This window comes from Oncorhynchus keta, chromosome 3, assembly GCF_023373465.1.
Source record: "Oncorhynchus keta strain PuntledgeMale-10-30-2019 chromosome 3, Oket_V2, whole genome shotgun sequence".
Taxonomy (NCBI): Eukaryota; Metazoa; Chordata; class Actinopteri; order Salmoniformes; family Salmonidae; genus Oncorhynchus; species Oncorhynchus keta.
In genome coordinates, this window is record NC_068423.1 from 9257310 (window position 1) to 9270818 (window position 13509).

The following is a 13509-nucleotide window of genomic DNA, read 5'->3' on the forward strand; positions in this document are numbered from 1 at the left end:
TAGATGTGGCAGTGCTTGCAAACTATTACGGATTACAAATGGAAACCCAGCCGCAAGCTGCCCAGTGATGTGAGCCTACCAGACAAGCTAAATTCATTCTATGCTCACTTCAAGCGAACTACTAGAGCACCAGCTGTTCCGGACGACTGTCTGATTACGCTCGCCGTAGCTGATGTGAGTAAGACCTTTAAACAGGTTAATATTCACAAGGCTGCTGGGCCAGATGGGTTACCAGGACGTGTACTCAGAGCATGCGCTGACCAGCTAGCAAGTGTCTTCACTGACATTTCCAACCTCTCCCTGACCCCGTCTGTAATACCCACATTCTTCAAGCAGACCACCATAGTCCCCGTGCCCAAGAACACCACAGTAACCTGTCTAAATGACTATTGCCCCGTAGCACTCACATCTGTATCCATGAAATGCTTTAAAAGGCTGGTCATGGCTCACGTCAACACCATCATCCCAGACACCCTGGACCCACTCCAATTTGCATACTGCCCCAACAGATCCACAGATGACACAATCTCTATTGCACTCCACACTGCCCTTTCCCACCTGGACAAAACAAACACCTATGTGAGAATGCTGTTCATTGACTACAGTTCAGGGTTCAACACCATAGTGCCCTCCAATCTCATCACTAAACTAAGGACCCTGGGATGTGGTGCCAGGACAACAACTTCTCCCTCAACATCAGCAAGATAAAGGAGCTGATTGTGGACTATGGGAAATGGAGGGCCAGGCACACCCCCATTCACATCAACGGGGATGTAGTGGAGACAGAACTTCAAGTTCCTCTGTGTCCACATCACTAAGGACTTATCATGGTCTAAACACAACACCACAGTCGTGAAGAGGGCAGGACAACGCCTCTTGCCCCTCAGAAGGCTGAAAAGATTTGGCATGGTCCAAAGTTATACATCTGCACCATTGAGAGCATCTTGACTGACTGCATCACCACTTAGTATGGAAACTGCTCGGCATCTGACCGCAAGGCGCTACAGAGGGCAGTGCGTACGGCCCAGTACATCACTGGGGCCGAGCTCCATGCCATCCAGGACCTCAATACCAGGCGGTGTAAGAGGAAGGCCCTAAAAATTGTCAAAGACTCCAGCCACCCAAGTCACAGTCTGTTCTCTCTGCTATGCGCACAGCAAGTGGTATCAGAGTGCTAAGTCTGGGACCAAAAGGCTCTACCCCAAAGCCATAAGACTGCTGAACAGTTGATTAAATGGCTAGCCGGACTTTCTGCTTTTCACCCCCTACCTACATGTACATAGTACTTCAATCAATCAATCAATCAATCAATCAATCAATCAATCAATCAATCAATCACCTAACCAAACCTACAAGTACATATTGCCTCAATCAATCACCCCAACTACCTTGTACCCCAGTACACTGACTCGGTACAGGTACTCCTTGTGTATAGCCTGTACTATATATATCCTCGTACTTCATACTTTTTAACTGCATTGTTGGGAAAGGGCTCGTACGTAAACACTTCATGTTAAAATCTACACTTGTTGTGTTCGGTGCATGTGACATTTTAAATGCCTTTTGATTGGGTAGATTAATTTGCACAAAGGATGTGCATATTTTTATTTTTGATACTATAACGCTAGAGGTCATTTCAGGAATGTAAACCTAATGTTAAGGAAGTAGCTGAGCTAAGCTTCTCAGGTTTAGCATCTGGCCCATAAATAATAATTATGTATTTATTTATTTAGCGCTTTGAAAAACAAAAAAATGTGAATTCAGGGAGCTGACAGTTCATGGAAGAAGGTCTTCCACACCTATATGATAATGCAGTTCAATATAGGAGTTCAATTGAGTGGTGGCGTCAATGGTACAGCCAGGAGGGAGAACATCAATCAGACAGGCTTTTCATCAGGAACCTCTGTCTAGGAAGATCCTCCTACTCCTCCTCTGTAGGTAGGCTGGAACATCCAACACCGAAAGTGTAGTACCCACCTGGGTGATGCTTTGGCAGCTATAAGAGCCTAAGACCACCATTAGGAATCATTAAACAGTGTCTTATGAGGCAAATCTCTGTCATCCCCTCACACAGTCCACATCCTTACAGAAACAGGGGAAGGTGGAATTGAAAAATACAGTGCTGTGTTGATCCGTTGTGAATGTTGGGTTAGTGTGAGAATGCAACCCAAAATATATCCCTCATACAATCCAATAATGCCACTGGGGGCAGTAAAAATGACTCACATTTCATAAAATAGATGTTTAAGACGAAACGTCCCTTCGTTCAAATCTATGAGATTTCATCCTTTCAGGATGTGGTTTATTGTATTCACGCAACTGAGAGTAACAGTAGAATATTTGTATCTGCACAGTGCATTTGAGTACAGTCTAAGTATAGTACAGTAGCCTTACCTTTGCTTTTCTATTTATTTCTATTTCAGTAGCACCATATGGGCTAATCAAGGACTCTGGTTATACCAAATATACCAGTTATCAGAACTCATATTACTGATAAAACAAAACAGCAAAAGCACAGTTAGTGATGCAATTTATTATTGACAAAAGGCATCCATGGAAAACGGAAACACGCCTGTAACACTGTCTCTCCCTGTGAGCCAAAACAAATATCTGACAGACCCCTTGGTTTGGACGTTAATCCCTCATCCACTCCTCGTCTAGGGGAGGGGGCTGGGCAGCAGCCATGGAGACAGACACAGTGTAGTGTTAAACACTTAAGCGTCTTATCTGTCTTACTGGTTGGTTGAGGCTGGAAAGCGTGAATTTCAGGATCTGCACCGTCCAACACCCAAAAGAGGGGCTAAAAATAGGAGTGCATGTGCGATTAGTAGGGTGAGAATCCTGAATGAACAGCATGGCCTTGCCAAGAAGGGGAAGTCAATGCCACTTAGGGAAAGACTTACTTAAACTCTACTACATACTGTCTGTCTGTCTGTCTGTCTGTCTGTCTGTCTGTCTGTCTGTCTGTCTGTCTGTCTTTCCCCTCTGGATGTTTAAAAATAACTGCACTCATTGAAAACAAATGGATTGTGATGCCTTTTGTATGGGGTGACGGTTTGAATTGATTCTGTGTGTTAAACCGGAAAGCTTTTAAAATGTGACATTTTATGTTGTATTCTTCAGCAGTGGCCTCTTCTCTCTTTTTAAAAATATAAAACCTTGACAATTGTCAATACCCACTTGATTTTATATTTGTGAATCCATCCTAATAATATTTACATTTTGGATGAAGTACTAATTGTATCATAGGCATAGCCTAGACTCACAGGCTATTGAACAGTGAGTATTGATATAATTTTAGTTCAAATGTATAACTGTTCCATCTTACTCATTTTCACCACATGTAATTTTCCAGACATAAAGGTCATTGTCATGACAGTCCACACGAGACAGATTAAAAATAGAAAATAGATTTAATACACTGTCAGTGAGTCCTATGACTAACTTCTAGCATCAGCTGATATTGCACCAATTAGGGCCAGAACAAAATGTACTGGGAGGAAATTCATTGAACCCCCCCCACATAGAATTAGCTGAAAAATAATGTTTATGACCACAAATAACAATAACTTTAGCAACCCTGTGTTTCTAAACGTGGATATTGTCTTTGCCTCTTTAGCATGCTTTTGTGGCACAGACCATGCCACGCAGGGCTACGGGTTGAGCATTCGCCGACCACCACAGACGAGCTCACTTTCCCTGGCTGTTTCATTGCACTACATTCAGAGCCGGCTGCAGACAATGATCAGCTAGGGGGGAAATCAGATTTTCAACATTTTGATTCCATATTTTTAAATATATAAAATATATGCAACAAATTTTCCACTAACAGGTTTCTGTGCCAATAAATCACACAACCAATGAACAAAGCATACTGACTTCGGGGACTTCAATACCATGGTTTGTGTTACCAACACAACAATAAATAGACTATGTCAATCTTGGCAAACATCTCATTTCCAAAATGAGAATCGTCTACAATGTCATTATATGCTGTAGCTGTAAGATTTCCCTTCACTGGAACTAAGGGGCCTAGCCCGAACCATGAAAAACAGCCCCAGACCATTATTCCTCCTCCACCAAACTTAACAATTGGCACTATGCATTGGGGCAGGTAGCGTTCTCCTGGCATCCAACAAACCCAGAATCGTCCGTCGGACTGCCAGATGGTGAAGCATATGATTCATCACTCCAGACAGTTTGTTTCCACTGTACCAGTGTCCAATGGCAGGCAAGCATTACACCACTCCAGCCAATGAGTTTGGAACTGGGTAGTGAGTGTTGCAACAGGACAGACCATTTTTAATCGCAACATGCTTCAGCACTCGTTGGTCCCGTTCTGTGATCTGGTGTGGCCTACCACTTCGCGGCTGATCTGTTGTTATTCCTAGACGTTTCCATGAGCAAAAACAGCACTTACAGTTGACCGGGGAAGCTCTAGCAGTGACTTTCAAAGTGGCACTGCATCCTATGACGATGCCACTTTGAAAGTCACCGTACGGGCCATTTTAAAGCCAATATTTATCTATGGAAATTGCATAGTTGTGTGCTCGATTTTGTACACCTGTCAGCAATGGGTGTGGCTGAAATAGCTGAATCCACAAAATAGAAGGGGTGTCCACGTATTTTTTCTCATGTAGTGTATTTCCAATGTGGTCCCTATTTTCTTTACATTGATACATATACCATTACATACATTTGAAGTCGTAAGTTAACATACACTTAGGTTGGAGTCATTAAAACTTGTTTTTCAACCACTCCACCAATTTCTTGTTAACCTCAAACTATAGTTTTGGCATGTCGGTTAGGACATCTACTTTGTGCATGACCCAAGTAATTTTTCCAACAATTGTTAACAGACAGATTATTTCACTTATGATTCACTGTATCACAATTCCAGTAGGTCAGAAGTTTACATACATTAACTTTAGTGTGCCTTTAAACAGCTTGGAAAATTCCAGAAAATGATGTCATGGCTTTAGAAGCTTCTGATAGGCTAATTGACATCATTTGAGTCAATTGAGGTGTACCTGTGGATGTATTTCAAGGCATACCTTCAAACTCAGTGCCTCTTTGCTTGACATCATGGGAAAATCTAAATAAATCAGCCATGACCTCAGAAAAAAAATAGTAGACCTCCACAAGTCTGGTTCATCCTTGGGAGCAATTTCCAAACGCCTGAATGTACCACGTTCATCTGTACAAACAATAGTACGTAAGTATAAACACCATGGGACCATGTAGCCCTCATAACGCTCAGGAAGGAGACTCGTTCTGTCTCCTAGAGATGAACGTACTTTGGTGCGAAAAGTGCAAATGAATCCCAGAACAACAGCAAAGGACCTTGTGAAGATGCTGGAGGAAACAGGTACAAAAGTATATACAGTGCCTTGCGAAAGTATTCGCCCCCCTTGAATTTTGCGACCTTTTGCCACATTTCAGGCTTCAAACATAAAGATATAAAACTGTATTTTTTTGTGAAGAATCAACAACAAGTGGGACACTCATGAAGTGGAACAACATTTATTGGATATTTCAAACTTTTTTAACAAATCAAAAACTGAAAAATTGGGCGTGCAAAATTATTCAGCCCCTTTACTTTCAGTGCAGCAAACTCTCTCCAGAAGTTCAATGAGGATCTCTGAATGATCCAATGTTGACCTAAATAACTAATGATGATAAATACAAAATAGATGACATCATGAGGTAGGAAAATTATGTGCATATATTGAAGCAACATCTCAAGAGCTCAGTCAGGAAGTTAAAGCTTGGTCGCAAATTAGTCTTCCAAATGGCCAATGACACCAAGCATACTTGAAAAGTTGTGGAAAAATGGCTTAAGGACAACCAAGTCAAGGTATTGGAGTGGCCATCACAAAGCCCTGACTTCAATCCCATAGAAAATGTGTGGGCAGAACTGAAAAAGCATGTGTGAGCAAGGAGGCCTACAAACCTGACTCAGTTACACCAGCTTTGTCAGGAGGAATGGGACAAAATTCACATTTGACCCAAGTTAAACAATTTAAAGGAAGTGCTACCAAATGCTAATTGAGTGTATGTAAACTTCTGACCCACTGGGAATGTGATGAAAGAAATAAAAGCTGAAATAAATCATTCTCTCTACTATTATTCAGACATTTCACCTTCTTAAAATAGTGGTGATCTTAACTGACCTAAGACAGGGAATTCTTACGAGGATTAAATGTCAGAAATTGTGAAAAAATGTGTTTAAGTGTATTTGGCTAAGGTGTGTGTAAACTTCTGACTTCAACTCTAGATACAGACACATTACAGAGATAGACAACAAAATACTCAACCTCCAGATGAGTATGAGGGGGGAGTTTAAGTACAATTCTTACAAGCTAGTTTGGCTGGTAGGTTATTCTTTAGATGTTTGGGGCTGCAGGTGAACCATGATGTGCAGCATTAATCAAAGTGACACTGGACTAGCCAGAGTCTTTAGGGTGTCAATAGCTAGGGTTCTATCCAATTGGTGAGAGATATTCATGTGAATATTCTAAAATCTTCATAAAAACAATATGCCAATTCAGTTTCCATTTGGACAATTTGGCGCCGGGCAACATGACGGAAGACATCAATTTACCGGACATTTGAGATATTTAACGGACATCCATATGAATTCAGATCCAACGTGACAGCCAGCGCCCATCAATAAACAAGAGATGTTGGCCAAATAAGCCCCATTTCTGTGTCCTTAAAAAATATTGCATGTCTTTTTTTGGCTTCTTTTCTTAAACAGTAATTGTCCACCTCATGGTTTAGCTGTTAGAGATTTGAGCACTATCTGTATCAGGGCATTGCATGCAAAGGCCTAAAGGCTATGGTGTCCACTGTCTGATGTTAATATTTTAATATATACAGTACCAGTCAAAAGTTTGGACACACCTACTCAGTCAAGGGTTTTTCTTAATTAAAAAAAAAAAATCTACATTGTAGAATAATAGTGAATACATCAAAACTATGAAATAATCTATATGGAATCATGAAGTTACCAAAAAAAGAGTTAAACAAACCTAAATATATTTTAGATTTTAGATTCTTCAAAGTAGTCAACCTTTGCCTTGATGACAGCTGCCCCGAAACCGCTAAGTGGTCGTGGAGAGTGTCAATTAGTTATTAGGCGAACTGAGAAGTGTCCTTAGGTCCTCGATAACCTTCTCCCGCCGAGGAAGTACAAGAGTACCCAACCAGAGAGGTAGAATCCAATCGCTGTCCTTTTCTCATTTGGTTTGCTCAATACCTGCTTCCTCTCTCCACTGTCTTTTCTTTAAATCTTTAAAGCATACTCAACTTTCGAAATTTCACATACTTATAAAACGTTATATTTTTACATACCTAAAAGGCCTACTATTTAGAACGCATGTATGGGTATTCAGTTCCAGACCAAATAGGCAAGGCACCTGCACAGTTGACCCTCCCTCACACGCTGCCTGCCTCACCAGGGAAAACTTTAGATATCCCTGTTTTTCTACAGTCAAAAGATTACAATAGCCACAAGGTTGTTGATAAACCAAAGCAATCATACAATACCACAGTATGAGTCATTATACCCATAAAACCTAGCGGTAAGGGAAATGGTGGTAATAGTTTTTCCGCCATTCATTTTTCCCATAGGTGATTTTAGTAATACTTAAAATAAGAGCTGTTTTTTTCGTGCAGGCTCACCCTGGCGTGATGTTTTGATAACTGTGTAAATCTCTCTAGGACAAGATTAATTATATCAATACGGTGCATTCGGAAAGTATTCAGACCCCTTCCCTTTTTTCCATATTTTGTTGTTCCAGCCCTATTCTAAAATGGATTAAATACATTTTTTCCCTCATCAATCTACACACAATACCCCATAATGACAAAGCCAAAAAAAACGTTTTTTAATTTTTTTTTAAATGTATAAAAAACAAGAAACAGAAATACCTTATTTACATAGTATTACGACCCTTTGCTATGAGACTCGAATTTGATCGCAGGTGCATCCTGTTTCCATTGATTATCATTGAGATGTTTCTACAACTTGATTGGAGTCCACCTGTGGTCAATTGAATTGATTGGAAATTATTTGGAAAGGCACACACCTGTCTAAAAAAGGTCCCACAGTTGACGGAAACTTAAATCCGTTTTACCAAATTTCTATCAGCATGTTAAATGTGCAACCACAGGAAAAAGAACTCTGGACCACCTATACTCCACACACAGAGACGCATACAAATCTATCCCTTGCCCTCCATTTGGCAAATCTGACCATAATTCTATCCACCTGATTCCTGCTTACAAGCAACAATTAAAGCAGGAACACCAGTGACTAAATCAATAAAAAAGTGGTCAGAGGAAGCAGATGCTAAACTACAGGACTGTTTTGCTAGCACAGACTGGAATATGTTCCGGGATTCCTCCGATGGCATTGAGGAGTACACCACATCAGTCATTGGCTTCATCAATAAGTGCATCGATGAAGTCGTCCCAACAGTGACCGTACGTACATACCCCAACCAGAAGCCATGGATTACAGGCAGCAACCACATTGAGCTAAAGGTTAGAGCTACCGCTTTCAAGGAGTGGGACTCAAACCCGGAAGCTTATAAGAAATCCCGCTATGCCCTCCGATGAACCATCAAACAGGCAAAGCATTAATACAGGACTAAGATCGAATCGTACTAGACCGGCTCTGACGCTCGTCGGATGTGGCAGGGCTTGCAAACCATCACAGACTACAAAGGGAAGCACAGCCAAGAGCTGAACAGTGACACGAGCCTACCAGACGAGCTAAACTACTTCTGTGCTCGCTTTGAGGCAAATAACACTGAAACATGCATGAGAGCACCAGCTGTTCCAGAAGGCTGTGTGATCACGCTCTCCACAGACTTTTAAACAGGTCAACATTCACAAGGCCGCAGGCCCAGTCTGTACTACCAAAATGTTTTAGGCAGACCACCATAGTGTCTGTGCCCAAGAACACTAAGGTAACCTGCCTAAATGACTACAGGCCCGCAGCACTCACGTCTGTAGCCATGAAGTGCTTTGAAAGGTTGGTCATGGTTCGCATCAACACCATCATCCCAGAAACCCTAGACCCACTCCAATTTGCATACCGCCCCAATAGATCCATAGATGATGCAATCTCTATTGCTCTCCACACTGCCCTTTCATTGACTACAGATCAGCGTTCAACACCATAGTGCCCTCAAAGCTCATCAATAAGCTAAGGACCCTGGGACTAAACACCTCCCTCTGCAACAGGTTCCTGGACTTCCTGACGGGCTGCCTCCAGGTGCCACGTTAATCCTCAACACAGGGGCCCCTCAGGGGTGCGTGCTCAGTCCCCTCCTGTACTCCCTGTTCACTCATGACTGCACGGCCAGACACAAATCCAACACCATCATTACATTTGCCGATGACACAACAATGGTAGGCCTGATCACCGACAACGACGAGACAGCCTATAGGGAGGAGGTCAGAAACCTGGCCATGTGGTGTCGGGACAACAACCTTTCTCTCAACGTGATCAAGACAAAGGAGATAAAGGAGATACCTTTATTTTACTAGGCAAGTCAGTTAAGAACAAATTCTTATTTTCAATGACGGCCTAGGAACAGTGGGTTAACTGCCTGTTCAGGGGCAGAACGACAGATTCTGTACCTTGTCAGCTCGGGGATTTGAACTTGCAACCTTCCGGTTGCTAGTCCAACACTCTAACCACTAAGCTACCCTGCCGCCCCACTGTAAGGTCTCGTGTTGTATTCGGCACATGTGACTAATAACATTTGATTTGATTTGACAGTGTATGTCAGAGTAAAAACCAAGCTATGAAGTTGAAGGAATTGTGCGTAGAGCCCCGAGACAGGATTGTGTTGAGGCACAGATCTGGGAAAGGGTACCAAAAAATGTCTGCATCATTGAAGGTCTCCAAGAACACAGCGGCATCCATCATTCTTAAATGAAAGAAGTTTGGAACCACCAAGACTCTTCCTAGAGCTGGCCGCCTGGCAAAACTAAGCAATAGGGGGAGAAGGGCCTTGGTTATGGAGGTGACCAAAAACCTGATGGTCACTCAAACAGAGCTACGGAGTTCCACTGTGGAGATGGGAGAACCTTCTAGAAGGACAAGCTTGTAGCGTAATACCCAAGGCTGTAATACTCTAGGCTGTAATCGCTGCCAAAGGTGCTTCAACAAAGTACTGAATAAAAGGTCTGAATACTTATGTAAATGTGATATTTCAGTTTAAAAAAAAAAAAAAAAATCCCCCCCCAAAAAACGTTTTTGCTTTGTCATTATGAGGTATTGTGTGTATATTGACGAGGGGTCTGAATACCTTCCGAATGCACTGTATATGTAATCCAGTTCACACTGGCGTTTTGCAAGCTCGTTTTTTCATCTACATTTTAACCAAGTTTATTGCTCAGCCTGTTAATATCAACAATAATATCCATCTGTTTGGAGAATCTGTTTGGAGCTAGCATTTTATAAGTGATGGCAAGACCATTTATTTATTTATTTAATCATTACCCATTTGCTAATAGCGGAAAGTGCAGAATTGAGATCGATCTCACTGATAAGATCTTTAGACTGTAGACAGAAATACTAATTCTTCGAAAGAAAACAGTTTCCAGTATGGTTTAAAAAAGCTCTTATCATTAACCCCAAAGAAAGAAGGATGGAACAATGGTCTGTCAGCAGAGCTGAGGAAATACCACATTCACTGACAAGATTCAGAGGATTGGAAGATACCAAGCAATAATCAATTAGAGATTTGAATTGTCTCTACTAGTTGTAGAGTTAAACCAACACAAATGTTGTAAAGTTTTATTCTGCCAAATATCATAACGTTTAAAGTTAGAGCAGAAAGTATTCAGTTAAAACAATAGGCTGATGCCAAGTTCAATCATCAAGTTTGCGGACGACACAACAGTGGTAGGCTTGATTACCAACAGCGACGAGACGGCCTACAGGGAGGAGGTGAGGGCCCTCGGAGTGTGGTGTCAGGAAAATAACCTCACACTCAACGTCAACAAAACTAAGGAGATGATTGTGGACTTCAGGAAACAGCAGAGGGAACACCCCCCTATCCACATCGATGGGACAGTAGTGGAGAGGGTAGCTAGTTTTGTCACGAACCGGCTCAAAGCCCGTAACAAAGGGAGACAACGTGGAGATTAGGAGTAGCAAAATATGTATTTATTAACTAAAGCAACTAAGTATAATATACAATGGTGTGTGTAATCAGTAATCAGTAGTGTGAGTGAGTGTTTTGCATGCATGAATGTGATAATGCAGGGTGATGAAAGGTGCCAAAGCAAACAAACAAACAAAAGGCCACCAAGAACCACAACACAATCTACAAAAGGTGTCTGCATGGAGAGAGTCTCCTCCATGAATGGGGAAGTGGTGTATTTATCCTGGGAGACACTGGGCCCAGGTGTGTCCCATGTAGCTGACGACCCTCCCAACTCCGCCCACCAGCATCCTAATAAGGAAATAACAGAGAGAATACGGCAGACAGAGTGGGAGGGTCGTCACAGTTTTAAGTTCCTCGGCATACACAACACAGACAAACTGAATTGGTCCACTCACACTGACAGCGTCGTGAAGAAGGCGCAGCAGCGCCTATTCAACCTCAGGAGGCTGAAGAAATTTGGCTTGTCACCAAAAGCACTCACAAACTTCTACAGATGCACAATCGAGAGCATCCTGGCGGGCTGTATCACCGCCTGGTACGGCAACTGCTCCGCCCTCAACCGTAAGGCTCTCCAGAGGGTAGTGAGGACTGCACAACGCATCACCGGGGGCAAACTACCTGCCCTCCAGGACACCTACACCACCCGATGTTACAGGAAGGCCATAAAGATCATCAAGGACATCAACCACCCAAACCACTGCCTGTTCACCCCGCTATCATCCAGAAGGCGAGGTCAGTACAGGTGCATCAAAGCTGGGACCGAGAGACTGAAAAACAGCTTCTATCTCAAGGCCATCAGACTGTTAAACAGCCACCACTAACATTGAGTGGCTGCTGCCAACACACTGTCATTGACACTGACCCAACTCCAGCCATTTTAATAATGGGAAATTATGTAAATATATCACTAGCCACTTTAAACAATGCTACCTTATATAATGTTACTTACCCTACATTATTCATCTCATATGCATATGTATATACTGTACTCTACATCATCGACTGCATCCTTATGTAATACATGTATCACTAGCCACTTTAACTATGCCACTTTGTTTACTTTGTGTACACACTCATCTCATATGTATATACTGTACTCGATACCATCTACTGTATGCTGCTCTGTACCATCAATCATTCATATATCCTTATGTACATATTCCTTATCCCCTTACACTGTGTATAAGACAGTAGTTTTGGAATTGTTAGTTAGATTACTTGTTGGTTATCACTGCATTGTCGGAACTAGAAGCACAAGCATTTCGCTACACTCGCATTAACATCTGCTAACCATGTGTATGTGACAAATAAAATTTGATTTGATTTGATTTGAAGTTGGATATTTATCCACCCAGTCATCATGAGCAACATCATAATGACCCCCAACAATAATGTTTTCTGTTGAACATCAAACTCAGTTAAGACTTTGCTAAAATATGTTAGAAGAAGACTGTTTCTTGACTGTATGTTATAACCATTCATGTTTAGAGGGGCTAATGGTTGCCTGGCTAACCTTACTCCTTGCTACGCAATGGGTGCATTCCAGCAGATCCCTTTTGTCAAGATGTTGACCAACGTTGGTCACCGCCTTTCAAATTGTGTTGTATTATGGGTATAAAAATGATCCAACTTGTGACTACATAACTGCATGGACTTTACAACAACCCTCTGATCAAAGGTCATAAACTTTCGCTTGCAGTCGACTGAAAATTTCTGCAGTTGCTCCTCCCCAACTGCATCTTGAAGTCGGAACAAAGGCATTAGGGGAGGCAACCTTCTGTTTTTTTTTGTGGAGGTTTTTTTGGGCTCCCGATTGGCGCAGCTGTCTAAGGCACTGTATTTCAGTGCTAGAGCTGTCACTACAGACCCTGGTTCGATTCTAGGCTGTATCACAACCGGCCATGATTGGGAGTCCTATAGGGTGACGCACAATTGGCCCAGCATCGTCCGGGTTAGGGTTTGGCCAGGGTAGGCCATTATTGTAAATAAGAATTTGTTCTAGTTAAATACATTTAAAAAAAGATGCTACATGCTCATAAATGGTTGAGGTCACCACTGGTTATTATCAATGTATGTTTACTGACTATTTAGATCTTATTAACTACATCTTCATCCTTCCAACCTGATTACATAGACCTACATGTGATCCACATTTCTAACATATATCAATGAAATATCCTACTTGCGACAATATAGCTAATGTACCCTGAACAAAAATATAAACGCAACATGGAAAGTGTTGGTCCCATGTTTTACGAGCTGAAATAAAACATCCCAGAAATGTTCCATACGCACAAAAAGCTTAATTCTCTCAAAT